The sequence below is a fragment of the Erpetoichthys calabaricus genome, chromosome 1 (genome assembly GCF_900747795.2).
Source record: "Erpetoichthys calabaricus chromosome 1, fErpCal1.3, whole genome shotgun sequence".
Classification (NCBI taxonomy): Eukaryota; Metazoa; Chordata; class Cladistia; order Polypteriformes; family Polypteridae; genus Erpetoichthys; species Erpetoichthys calabaricus.
In genome coordinates, this window is record NC_041394.2 from 341,566,545 (window position 1) to 341,579,604 (window position 13,060).

The following is a 13,060-nucleotide window of genomic DNA, read 5'->3' on the forward strand; positions in this document are numbered from 1 at the left end:
AAAAATGAACAAATTCACTTCACTCTGCTATTAACAGCTGTCGCTCACTCCCATTGATGTGCACTCTTTCTGTAGGTTCTCGTTAATCAAAAAATGTGACTGAAATGAACCAAAAAAAGGTGTCGGATGCCTCATCAAGAAATTCTCTTGCTAACTTTACAGTGAAAGTCTCTTCAACTTGACAGCTTCCTTTACTGCTAAACTGGATATCTTGATAGGCACCAATGAGCATCTGGCCAGAACTCCTAGTGGTGGTCTCTAATGCTGAGGTGTTGAATGTGGTCTTTTCAGACTCTGTGCCCCTGATGCCTGCCACGATGCAGTAGAAGCTCATCTGGAGACATACTCAATCTGAACAGAAGCTTTCACTGTCTGTGTGGGTCATCCATTTGAACCAGCTCAGCACTAAGTGATCAGTTGACAGCTCGCTACTTCTCTTAAACCAAATGCAGAGAACAAGTGGCCCTCAGAGTAGATGAAGAAACCACAGTCAATCAATGACTGTTGGCCCAAGATATTCTGGTAAACTCATGATAAACCTTGTGATCAAATGTGGCATTTGGTGAAGAGAAACATCCACCAGCAAGGAAATACAATAACAATTCATCACTTGGGCTCAAATCATACAGGTCATTGCTTTCAATCACATTCCTCCATGTACAGTAGCTCTGTCTTTCCCTACATGACTGTTGAAGTCTTTTAGTAGGTCTACACAGTTTGTAGATGGTAATCGTTTAAGCACTCAATCCAAAGTCTCTAAAAAGACCATATACTCAGAAAAGTTGTTGGGTACACACAATCATATATCTTGAAAGTTATCTGCTATGTAATTCAAAATATTGTTGAGGTGCCTTTCTAATCGACTGGAAGAAACTCAAACTTAAGGCATTCTAATTGACGTACCCACACAATCATCTGAAATCTCTCTGGTGAGGTAACTTCAGAGTTAAAATGAGATCACCCTTTAGTAGAATATCTCAATTCTAGTGTACAGAAGGGAAGTAACATGCAGTGTGTGTAGCTCTTGAGAAAGCCACTTCATTTTGGCCATTTTGAACCAAGAGATGAACTTTAGGAATGCCAGTACCTTATAACACAAGTGAACAGAATAACACTTTTCAGCAGCGCTAAGGCAATTAAAGGTTTCTCTAATAACCAATTTAAAATAACTAATTAAGGATATGCAAGTGGAGTTTACCAGTTGGACACTGATGGGGTTCATACTAAAAATGGGGCTTTGCAGTCACATGTCAGTAATAAATGAAAAATCAGTCAGTTGAATAGCTAACACTAGTAATGCCTTGGCTCTATTTTAAAACAATGTAATTGTATTTTCATGAAAAATGGTATTAATTGCAATCAAAAACATGAACATTTCTTGCTGACCCTAAACTTTTGACCAGAAATGTATTTCAGAATGAAATATATATTTTTAAACAGATTATTGCAGGAATGATTAAATGACCATAATAAAATAATTCAGATACACTAATATGGGACTGAGAGATCTGAGAATTTTTGCGTACCTTATCTGCTGATGCAAAGGCACACATTTATGAGATTGAGGAAAATGGGACTACACAAGAACATAAAAAAAATTGATAAACAAGAAGAGCCAAGAAAGTCCATCAAGTTAGTTTGTTTAGCTAACAGCTCAGCCGTCCCAATACCTATCAGAAAAACGTACCATTTATTTGTTTAACATTTACCTTTTGCATTCCATGTGCACTCGTACATAAATGACATCTGCCATTATTGGCTGGCTACCTGTTGATTATGTGGTGAATGTTTTTGCAGGCTGTAGCTTTAAATGCCACATAACTTTTTTTTGGGATTGGTCAAATTAAACAAAAAATAAAAAAATAAAAGATAAAGAGTAAAGGATACAATGACAACGGAATAAATAACACCACTTAACAGAAACTTAACTTAACAAAAACCTCTGCAGACCACTTATACTCATTAAACTTAAAATCTTTGGAACCGAATCGTTAAACACACACACACACACACACACATATATCTGTACAGTTTTATATTCACTGGCATTTTTAAAATCTAAAAGACAGACTTGACACTTTGGTTATAATCAGGGCTGTCAAATTAACCAAAAATAAAATAAGATTTGAGCCTTCATATTAAAATTAAGTATATACAGAATTGAATGTAAAGTAAAAACGTTAGTTTGCTTGAAAACATGCATGTGCTTCTTTTAAAACTATTTGTTATTAGTATTTGACTTTTCCCACTTTCAAGTCTGTAAAGCCGGATGTGCTTATGAGTAACACATTAGTGCTTAAGAGAGTTGGGTGAAAACTGTGGCTTTAAAGAATGGGACAACTACATTAAAAGAGCACAATCCAAGACAATAAGAAGATGCACACTGCACTGTGTGTGTTTAACTAGAATGTCCAAAAGAAAAAAATGACAAAACTGTCCACGATTGCTCAAACACAGTAAGTGCAGCCATTCATTATTTTATTCTTTTACCAGCTAGGATTCTTTTTCCTAGAGACCATGGGACTTTATGTCCCTGTGTGTCACTTTTTGGAAATTAAAATGTCAAAGACAAATATGTTGAAAAAAAATCAATTTGCCATTTGCATTTAGACTGCTTATATTAAGTTTTATTTCTAACCCAGCCACAGGGGATGCACAAACCAGTGTGTTTCTTAGCGCCGGTCCCAAGCCCAGATAAATGGGGAGGGTTATGTCAAGAAGGGCATCCGGTGTAAAATTTTGCCAAATCAGTATGCGGACAGAAATACAAATTTCCATAATGGATCGGTTGAGCCCCGGGTTAACAACGACGACCACCACCAGTACTGTTAGCCAACAGGGTGCTGGCAGAAATTGGGCTACTGTTGGCCTTATAAATCTTGTTTGGCACAAACCAAAGATAGCATTTTCAGGAGAAGAACCTCAAACCAAATGTGAGGCATGGTGGTGGAAATGTTCTGAGTGGAGGAAGATGAACACAGGTAGATTACATCCTATGCAGGAGGGTCAGTCTGAAGGAGACTGGACACTGCAAAGTGGTGTCAGGGGAAAGCATAGTTAAGCAGCATAGGATGGTGGTCTGTATGATGATGTTGGAGATCAAGAAGAGGAAGAGAGTGAGGGCAGAGCCAAGGATCAAATGGTGGAAGTTGAAAAAGGAAGACTGCAAGGTTACGTTTAGGGAGGAGGTAAGACAGGCACTGGGTGGAAGTGAAGAGTTACCAGACAGTTGGGAAACTATAGCATATGTATTAAGGGTGACAGCAAGAAGGGTGCTGGTGTGACATCTGGAAAGAGGAAGAAGGAAAAGAAGACCTGGTGGTGGAATGGGGAAGTATAGGAGAGTATACAGAGGTAGTGGATGGTGAAGAAGAAGTGGGATAGTCAGAGAGATGCAGAAAGTAATCAAGAGTACAAGGAGATTCGGCGCAAGGTGAAGAGAGAGGTGGCGAAGCCTAAAGAAAAGGCGTATGATGAGTTGTATGAGAGGTTGGACACTAAGGAGAGAGAACAGGACCGATGGGCTAGACAGAGGGACTGAGGTTTGAAAGACGTGCAGCAGGTTAGGGTCATAAAGGAAACAGATGGAAATGTACTCACAAGAGAGGAGGGTGTGATGAAGAGATGGACAATGTACTTTGAGAGGTTAATGAATGAAGAGAATGAGAGAGAAAGAAGGTTGGATGACGTGGAGACTTTGAATCAGGAAGTTTAACGGAATAGTAAGGAGGAAGTAAGAACAGCTATGAAGAGGATGAAGAATGGAAAGGCTGTTGGTCCAGATGACATAGCTGTGGAAGCATGGAGGTGTTTAGGAGAGATGGTCAGTGAGTTATGGGAAAGGATGGAAGTGTTTAGGGAGCAGCGAGCGGAAGCATAGAGCGGAGCAGCATCTCCCACAGGCACGTAGCCCTTCGCAAACACCCGAGCAAGTTTAACTGAAGTAAAGCCGGCAAGTGACCAGGAGAAATAACCAGCAGTAAGAAATTAAAGTTGATCGCTCAGCGGGTGGTGGAAACTTAAAGCTGACGGTCTCTTAGTGATTCAGCTGAACGCGGAAAGTGCTGAAGCACCAAAGTTACTACAAAAAAATGGAGAAGATGACATCAATACCAAACATAAGTTCTATCTGCTCTCTACCTGTTGAGGGCACGTTTAAATGTTGTGTGTCCTGCAGCATGTACAGTTCAGGTTTTCCGGCCAACAGTGTAGACAGCTTCACCTGCCAAAAGTGTTTAGTTAATTTAGAGTTGGTCGGGAAAATACGCAAATTGGAGGACCGTGTTAGGAATCTGATAGAAATTGGCAAACCGAAAATTGGAGTGACTCGGTTTGTTTAGACAATTCGGCTACTTCTGACTCAGCTTCAGTCTCTCCAGGTCCCACTGTAGTCAGTGCGCGGCCGAAGTCAGCAGCACCAATTCAGCCACAGGGCGAGTGGGTAACAGTAAGACGGGGGTCTAAGAAGCCAAAATTTAGTCCCCCAGCACCCAGGTAACCAATTCAGACCCAGAACAGATTCTCAGCACTCCGCAGCGTGCCTGTGTAAACTGAGAATAAGGAAGTGCTCATAATTGGTGGTTCCATAGTGCGGAATGTTAGAATTCCAAACTGTGTTAAACCAGCAGTTAATGTTAGATGCCTCACAGGGGCCAAGATTTCTGGCATAGAGGCTGCATGCATTGCTGCATGTCGGCACTAATGATATTTATTCACAGCAATCTGAGGTATTAAAGAGGAACTTCATCTCTCTATACATCAAAGCTAAAACAAAATGTCAGAATTTAGTTGTATCTGGCCCCTTACCAAGATTATATAGAGGGGATGTGATTTATAGCAGATTGCATTCCCTTCACTGCTGGCTAGAAACCTGGTGTGCAAATAAAAGCATAGCGTTTGTGAACAATTGGGATGATTTTTGGGAAAGGCCTAGATTTTTCAAAATAGATGGTCTTCATCCTAACCGGAGGGGATCTTATGTATTATCCCAAAATATGGCAGCAAAACTGCCTGGTTGACTGATTAGAGCACCATCCAGGCCGCAGTCATGTGATCTTAAATCACAGGCTGTTGTTTATCCCACCTGTTACTCTCCTGAAGCCTTTACCCATAATCCTTGTCATGGGGCATCCAATTTAGTCTTGATACAAACCTTAAATTAATTGATAACCAAAAAATAAGGTGTATGATTAGACCAAGGGATAAAACCAGACCCTCCACCAGGGGCATCTGTAATAGAAATTTACTTCAAATTAAAACAAAAAATATATCACCAGTTCAGAAATAACCATGCAGTTTTAAATGCTGCTTATTGAACATTCGCTCTCTTGGCACTAAAGCGGTTTTGGTAAATGATATTATATTAAGTACAAAATCTGATCTGTGTCTTCTCACCGAAACCTGGCTTAGTAAATGTGACACTGTCCCCCTAGCTGAGGCGTCACCAGATGGATACTCGTTCCTTCATAAGTCTAGAGATTCTGGTCGAGGAGGAGGACTTGGAATAATATATTGTAACAAAATGCAAATTACTTCTAAAAATTTAGGCAACTTTACATCCTTCAAGGCATTCATTTTAAATATTATAACAGATTCCAACACAATTATAGTGCTAGACTGCAGACCACCAGGGCCATATTCATTGTTCATGACTGAATTTAGTAACCTATCTGATTTGGGTATAAATTATGATCATGTAGTACTAATGGGGGATTTTAATGTACACATTGATGTGGAAACTGACACTTTTAGCAAATGTTTTACTTATTTGTTAAATTCAGTAGGATTTCGTCAGATTGTCAAAGGTCCAACTCATAATCAAAACCACATATTAGATTTAATTATAACTTACAAAGTTGAAATTCAAAATGTAAATAAAAAACAGAGATGTTAATTATTGGAGGGAATGACGCTGATCATAACAATATTTTGTCATCATTTAACTCAGTTGGAATCCCAATTAATTTTACTGAATCAGCCCGCAATCTAGGAGTTATCTTTGATTCTAGCATGTCATTTAAAGCGCATATTACAAAGTTGTCCAAAACATGCTCCTTCCATCTTAAAAATGTTAGGAAATTAAGGCGCTTTCTAAATAAACAGGATTCTGAGAAATTAATTCATGCATTTATCTCTAGTAGGACTGACTACTGCAATGCGGTGTTCACTGGATGTTCAAACTTCTTTATACAGCCTCCAGTTAATACAAAATGCGGCTGCAAGAATTATTACAAGAACAAGAAAATACGAACACATAACTCCAGTTCTTAAATCCTTACACTGGCTCCCGGTTAAGTTTAGGGCAGATTTCAAAATCCTTCTTTTAACATATAAAGCATTAAATAGCCGAGGTCCGGCTTACTTGTCTGAACTTATCATGACTTACAAACCAGAGCGCACATTAAGATCTCAAGATGCTGGTCTGCTTATGATTCCAAGGATTAATAAAATAACAGTGGGAGGTCGAGCTTTTAGTTACAGGGCCCCTAAACTGTGGAATGGTCTGCCTGCTACTATAAGAGATGCCCCTTCGGTCTCAGCTTTTAAATCCCGGCTGAAGACTCACTACTTCAGTTTAGCATATCCTGACTAGAGCTGCTGATTAACTGTACAGACTGCATCTCTGTTGTTAGTCATTAGCACTAAAACATAAGTAACATGATAGTTAGAATTGGATACTAACCCTCACCTATTCGGTTTCTCTTCTCAGTACTCAAATGTGGCGCTTGGTGCCATGGCCCACCTGCCAAGTTGTTCTGCTTGCCTAAGGAAAAGTCATCCCTGATGGAGGATCGCATGAATCGTGAGAAAGAGGGGTCCTTTCTTTGGATTGGCTGGCCCAACACCGTTTCAGCTGTGGAATGGCCAAATGGGGGAGGCAGCTTGATGGATGAGGTCTCCAGGAGTCAAATTATCCAAATCTTATTATGTGATATCATCTACTGTTAAATTCTGCTCCGTACTTCTAAAAAATTATTTTTTATTGAGGATTTGTTCTGTTCCGTGTATTGTATTGTATTGACCCCCTTCTTTTGACACCCACTGCATGCCCAACCTACCTGGAAAGGGGTCTCTCTTTGAACTGCCTTTCTTGAGGTTTCTTCCATTTTTCCCTACTATGTTTTTTTTTTGAGAGTTTTTCCTTGTCTTCTTAGAGAGTCAAGGCTGGGGGCTGTCAAGAGGTAGGGCCTGTTAAAGCCCATTGCGGCACTTCCTGTGTGATTTTGGGTTATACAAAAATAAACTGTATTGTATTGTATTGTAAATATTACTCCATTAAATGAAGTTATTTCCAATCACTACTTAATTACATTTGATTTAGTCCTGCCCTTGCCAACACACTCACAGATTAAAACAAAGACAGTGTGACATCTAGATTGTAATTCTGCTTCAAAAATTTATGGATACTTTGAGTAAGTCGAGTGTAATTGTGGAAAACCACTTAGATCAGTTAACATCAAATGTAGATGTGGAAAACAAATTAGATGAACTAACATCACATTATAATGTGACCTTGAGAGATGCTCTGGACACAGTGGCTCCCCTTAAAACAAAAGTGATCAAAGCACATAGAAACTCTCCCTGGTTTAATGAAAACACTCGAGCTCTCAAATTAGAGTTTCGAAAACTGGAGCTCAGATGGAGAACAACAAAGCTACATGTCTTTCAAATTGCATGGACAGAGAGTGTTAATAAATATAAAAAAGCCCTCTTTAAAGCTCGGTCAGAATATTATTCTACATTAATAGATAGCAATAATAAAAATCCTCGGGTACTGTTTAGAACAGTGGCTAAATTAACAAATGGAAATTCAGATCAACAGTGCAAAATGCCAACAGACATTAGCATTACAGACTTTATTAACTTCCTCAATGAGAAAATTAAAAATATAAGATCCCAGATCTCTGCATCACACTACAAACCACATACTAACTTAGCAGACCCTGTCTCACATTGCATTCAGCACTTTAATGATTTTAATCCTGTAACTGAGCAAGAAGTCTTAACTTTAATTTCTAAAATGAAGCCCACTACTTGTTCCCTAGATCCAGTGCCAACAAAACTAACAAAAAGTGCAATGGATGTTCTTGCAGCGCCTATTCTAAACATTATCAGTAGTTCATTATTGGATGGCACAGTACCTGATGCACTAAAAGTGTCAGTCATTAAACCATTACTTAAAAAGTCAGACCTAGACCCACACATACTAAATAATTATACGCCTATTTCAAATTTACCCTTTCTCACTAAAATACTAGAAAAAGTAGTCGCCAGTCAACTTCAGTCACACCTTACACATTACAATTTATTTGAGAAATTCCAGTCTGGTTTTCGCACTGGTCATAGTACAGAAACGGCACTAACGCGGGTTGTAAACGACATCCTTATATCCTCTGATGAAGGAAACTCCACTGTAATTATGTTGTTGGACTTAAGTGCAGCATTTGGCACCATTGACCATTCTATTTTACTGTACAGGCTAGAAAATGATGTTGGGCTTACAGGCACCGTGCTCGCTTGGTTTAGTTCTTATTTATCAAATCGATTCCAATATGTACAGAAATGTGCTGACAGTACTCCATCATTATACACAGAAGTTCAATATGGTGTCCCGCAGGGCTCAGTACTGGGACCTTTACTGTTTTCACTTTACATGCTTCCACTGGAATCTCTCATTAGGAAACATAATGTTAATTTTCACTCGTATGCAGAATGACACCCAGTTATACCTTTCATTTAAATCAAATTAACTTTGTCCAATGTTGTCTTTAATTAGTTGTGTTAGTGAATTAAAGGAGTGGATGAATGAGAACTACTTGTCTTTAAATACAGATAAAACAGAGATGTTAATTGTTGGAGGGAATGACGCTGATCACAACAATATTTTGTCATCATTTAACTCAGTTGGAGTCTCCATTAATTTTACTGAATCAGCCCGCAATCCAGGAATTATCTTTGACTCTAGCATGTCATTTAAAGCACATATTACAAAGTTGTCCAAATCATGTTTCTTCCGATCTTAAAAATGGAAATTAAGCCACTTTCTAAATAAACAGGATTCTGAGGAATTAATTCATGCGTTTATCTCTAGTAGGAATGACTACTGCAATGCGGTGTTCACCAACTGTTCTCTATACAGCCTCCAGTTAATCCAAAATGAGGTTGCAAGAATTATTACAAGAACAAGAAAATATGAACACATACAGTTAGGTCCATAAATATTTGGACAGAGACTTTTTTCTAATTTTGGTTCTGTACATTACCACAAAGAATTTTAAATGAAACAACTCAGATGCAGTTGAAGTGCAGAGTTTCAGCTTTAATTCAGTGGGGTGAACAAAACGATTGCATAAACATGTGAGGCAACTAAAGTATTTTTTTAACACAATCCCTTCATTTCAGGGGCTCAAAAGTAATTGGACAATTGACTCAAAGGCTATTTCATGGGCAGGTGTGGTCAAGTCCATCGTTATGTCATTATCAATTAAGCAGATAAAAGGCCTGGAGTTGATTTGAGGTGTGGTACTTGCATGTGGAAGATTTTGCTGTGAACAGACAACATGTGGTCAAAGGAGCTCTCCATGCAGGTGAAAGAAGCCATCCTTAAGCTGCGAAAACAGAAAAAACCCATCTGAGAAATTGCTACAATATTACGAGTGGCAAAATGTACAGTTTGGTACATCCTGAGAAAGAAAGCAAGCACTGGTGAACTCAGCAACGCAAAAAGACCTGGACATCCACGGAAGACAACAGTGGTGGATGATCACAGAATCATTTCCATGGTGAAGAGAAACCCCTTCACAACAGCCAACCAAGTGAACAACACTCTCCAGGGTGTAGGCGTATCGATATCCAAGTCTACCATAAAGAGAAGACTGCATGAAAGTAAATACAGAGGGTGCACTGCAAGGTGCAAGCCACTCATATGCCTCAAGAATAGAAAGGCTAGATTGGACTTTGCTAAAGAACATCTAAAAAAGCCAGCACAGTTCTGGAAAAACATTCTTTGGACAGATGAAACCAAGATCAACCTCTACCAGAATGATGGCAAGAAAAAAGTATGGAGAAGGCGTGGAACAGCTCATTATCCAAAGCATAGCACATCATCTGTAAAACATGGTGGAGGCAGTGTGATGGCTTGGGCGTGCATGGCTGTCAGTGGCACTGGGACACTAGTGTTTAGTGATGATGTGACACAAGACAGAAGCAGTCAAATGAATTCTGAGGTGTTCAGAGACATACTGTCTGCTCAAATCCAGCTAAATGCAGTCAAATTGATTGGGCGGCATTTCATGATACAGATGGACAATGACCCAAAACATAGAGCCAAAGCAACCCAGGAGTTTATTAATGCAAAGAAGTGGAAAATTCTTGAATGGCCAAGTCAGTCATCTGATCTTTACCCAACTGAGCATGCATTTCACTTGTTGAAGACTAAACTTCTGACAGAAAGGCCCACAAACAAACAGCAACTGAAAGCCGCTGCAATAAAGACCAGGCAGAGCATTAAAAGGAGGAAACCCAGCATCTGGTGATGTCCACGAGTTCAAGACTTCAGGCTGTCATTGCCAGCAAAGGTTTTTCAACCAAGTATTAGAAATGAACATTTTATTTCCAGTTATTTAATTTGTCCAATTACTTTTGAGCCCCTGAAATGAAGGGATTGTGTTAAAAAAATGCTTTAGTTGCCTCACATTTTTATGCAATCGTTTTGTTCACCCCACTGAATTAAAGCTGAAAGTCTGCACTTCAACTGCATCGGAGTTGTTTTATTTAAAATTCATTGTGGTAATGTACAGAACCAAAATTAGAAAAAAGTTGTCTCTGTCCAAATATTTATGGACCTAACTAACTCCAGTTCTTAAATCCTTACACTGGCTCCCGGTTAAGTTTAGGGCAGATTTCAAAATCCTCCTTTTAACATATAAAGCAATAAATGGCCAAGGTCCAGCTTACTTGTCTGAACTTATCATGACTTACAAACCACAGCGCACATTAAGATCTCAAGATGCTGGTCTGCTTATGATTCCAAGGATTAATAAAATAACAGTGGGAGGTCGAGCTCTTAGTTACAGGACCCCTAAACTATGGAGTGGTCTGCCTTCTACTATAAGAGATGCCCCTTCAGTCTCAGCTTTTAAATCCCGGCTGAAGACTCACTACTTCAGTTTAGCATACCCTGACTAGAGCTGCTGATTAACTGTACAGACTGCATCTCTGTTGTTAGTCATTAGCACTAAAACATAAGTAACATGATAGTTATAATTGGATACTAACCCTCACCTATTCTGTTTCTCTTTTCGGTACTCAAATGTGGCACTTGGTGCCACAGCAAACCTGCCAAGTTGTTTTGCCCGACTAAGGTAAAGTTATCTCTGATGGAGGATCACAGGAATTGTGGGAAGGAGGGGTCCTTTCATCGGATTGGTTGGCTCCAGGACTCTAAATATATCCAAATCTTATTATGTGATATCATCTACTGTTAAATTCTGCTCCGTACTTCTAAAATTTATTTTTATACTGTATTGAGGATTTGTTCTGTTCTGTGTATTGTATTGTATTGACCCCCTTCTTTTGACACCCACTGCACACCCAACCTACCTGGAAAGGGGTCTCTCTTTGAACTGCTTTTCCCAAGGTTTCTTCCATTTTTCCCTACAAGGTTTTTTTGGGTGTTTTTCCTTGTCTTCTTAGAGAGTCAAGGCTGGGTGCTGTCAAGAGGCAGGGCCTGTTAAAGTCCATTGCGGCACTTCTTGTGTGATTTTGGGCTATACAAAAATAAATTGTATTGTATGGCAATGGAGTTTTTAACTAGATTGTTTAATAGAATCTTGGAAAGTGAGAGGATGCCTGAAGAATGGAGAAGAAGTGTACTGGTGCTGATATTTAAGAATAAGGGGGATGTGCAGAACTGTAGTAACTACAGGGGGGTTATGACCCACAGCTTTATGGGAAACAGTAGTGGAAGCTAGGTTAAGAAGTGAGGTGATGATTAGTGAGCAGCAGTATAGTTTCATGCCAAGAAAGAGCACGACAGATGCAATGTTTGCTCGGAGGATGTTGATGGAGAAGTTTAGAGAAGGCCAGGAGGAGCTGCATTGCATCTTTGTGGACCTGGAGAAAGCATATGACAGGGTGCCTCGAGAGGAGCTGTGGTATTGTATGAGGAAGTGGCAGAGAAGTATGTAAGAGTTGTACCGGATATGTATGAGGGAAGTGTGACAGTTGTAGGGTCTGCAGAAGGAGTGAAGGTGGGATTACATCAGGGATCAGCTCTGAGCCCTTTCTTATTTGCAATGGTGATGGACAGGTTGACAGACGAGATTAGACAGGAGTCCCCGTGGACTATGATGTTTACTGATGACATTGTGATCTGTAGCGAGAGTAGGGAGCAGATTGAGGAGACCCTGGAGAGGTGGAGATATGCCCTAGAGAGAGGAGAGGAATGAAGGTCAGTAGGTAGAAGACAGAATACATGTGTGTGAATGAGAGGAGTAATTTGTGACAGATCGGTACCAGCAAGAGTGAAAGGGAATGTTTACAAGACAGTAGTGAGACCAGCTATGTTATATGGGTTGGAGACGGTGACACTGACCAGAAAGCAGGAGACAGAGCTGGAGGTGGCAGAGTTAAAGATGTTAAGATCTGCATTGGGTGTGACGAGGATGGACAGGATTAGAAATGAGTACATTAGGGGGTTAACTCATGTTGGACAGTTTGGAGACAAAGCCAGAGAGGCGAGATTGCATTGGTCTGGACATGTGCAGAGGAGAGATGTCGAATACTTTGAGAGAAAGTTGTTATGGATTGAGCTGCATGGCAAGAGGAAAAGAGGAAGGCCTAAGAGAAGGGGTATGGATGTGGTGAGAGAGGACATGCAGGCGATGGGTGTGACAGAGCAAGATGTAGAGGAGAAGAAGATATGGAACAAGATGATCCGCTGTGGTGACTCCTAACGGGAGCAGCTGAAAGACAAAGAAGATGATCAAGCTTTGCTTGAGGAGAATGTGCGGCAATCTGTTTGAAAGTTAAAGTTGAACCTGAAATGGACCTTTCAGGA

The 13,060-nt window shown here is 39.9% G+C and overlaps 1 protein-coding gene across 2 annotated transcripts in view; it reads right to left on the bottom strand.

The window, feature by feature from the left end:
- Positions 1-13,060, bottom strand: part of LOC114665113 (gastrula zinc finger protein XlCGF26.1-like) — a 131,134-nt gene that overhangs the window by 64,650 nt on the left and 53,424 nt on the right. The gene's annotated exons all lie outside the window — the stretch shown is intronic.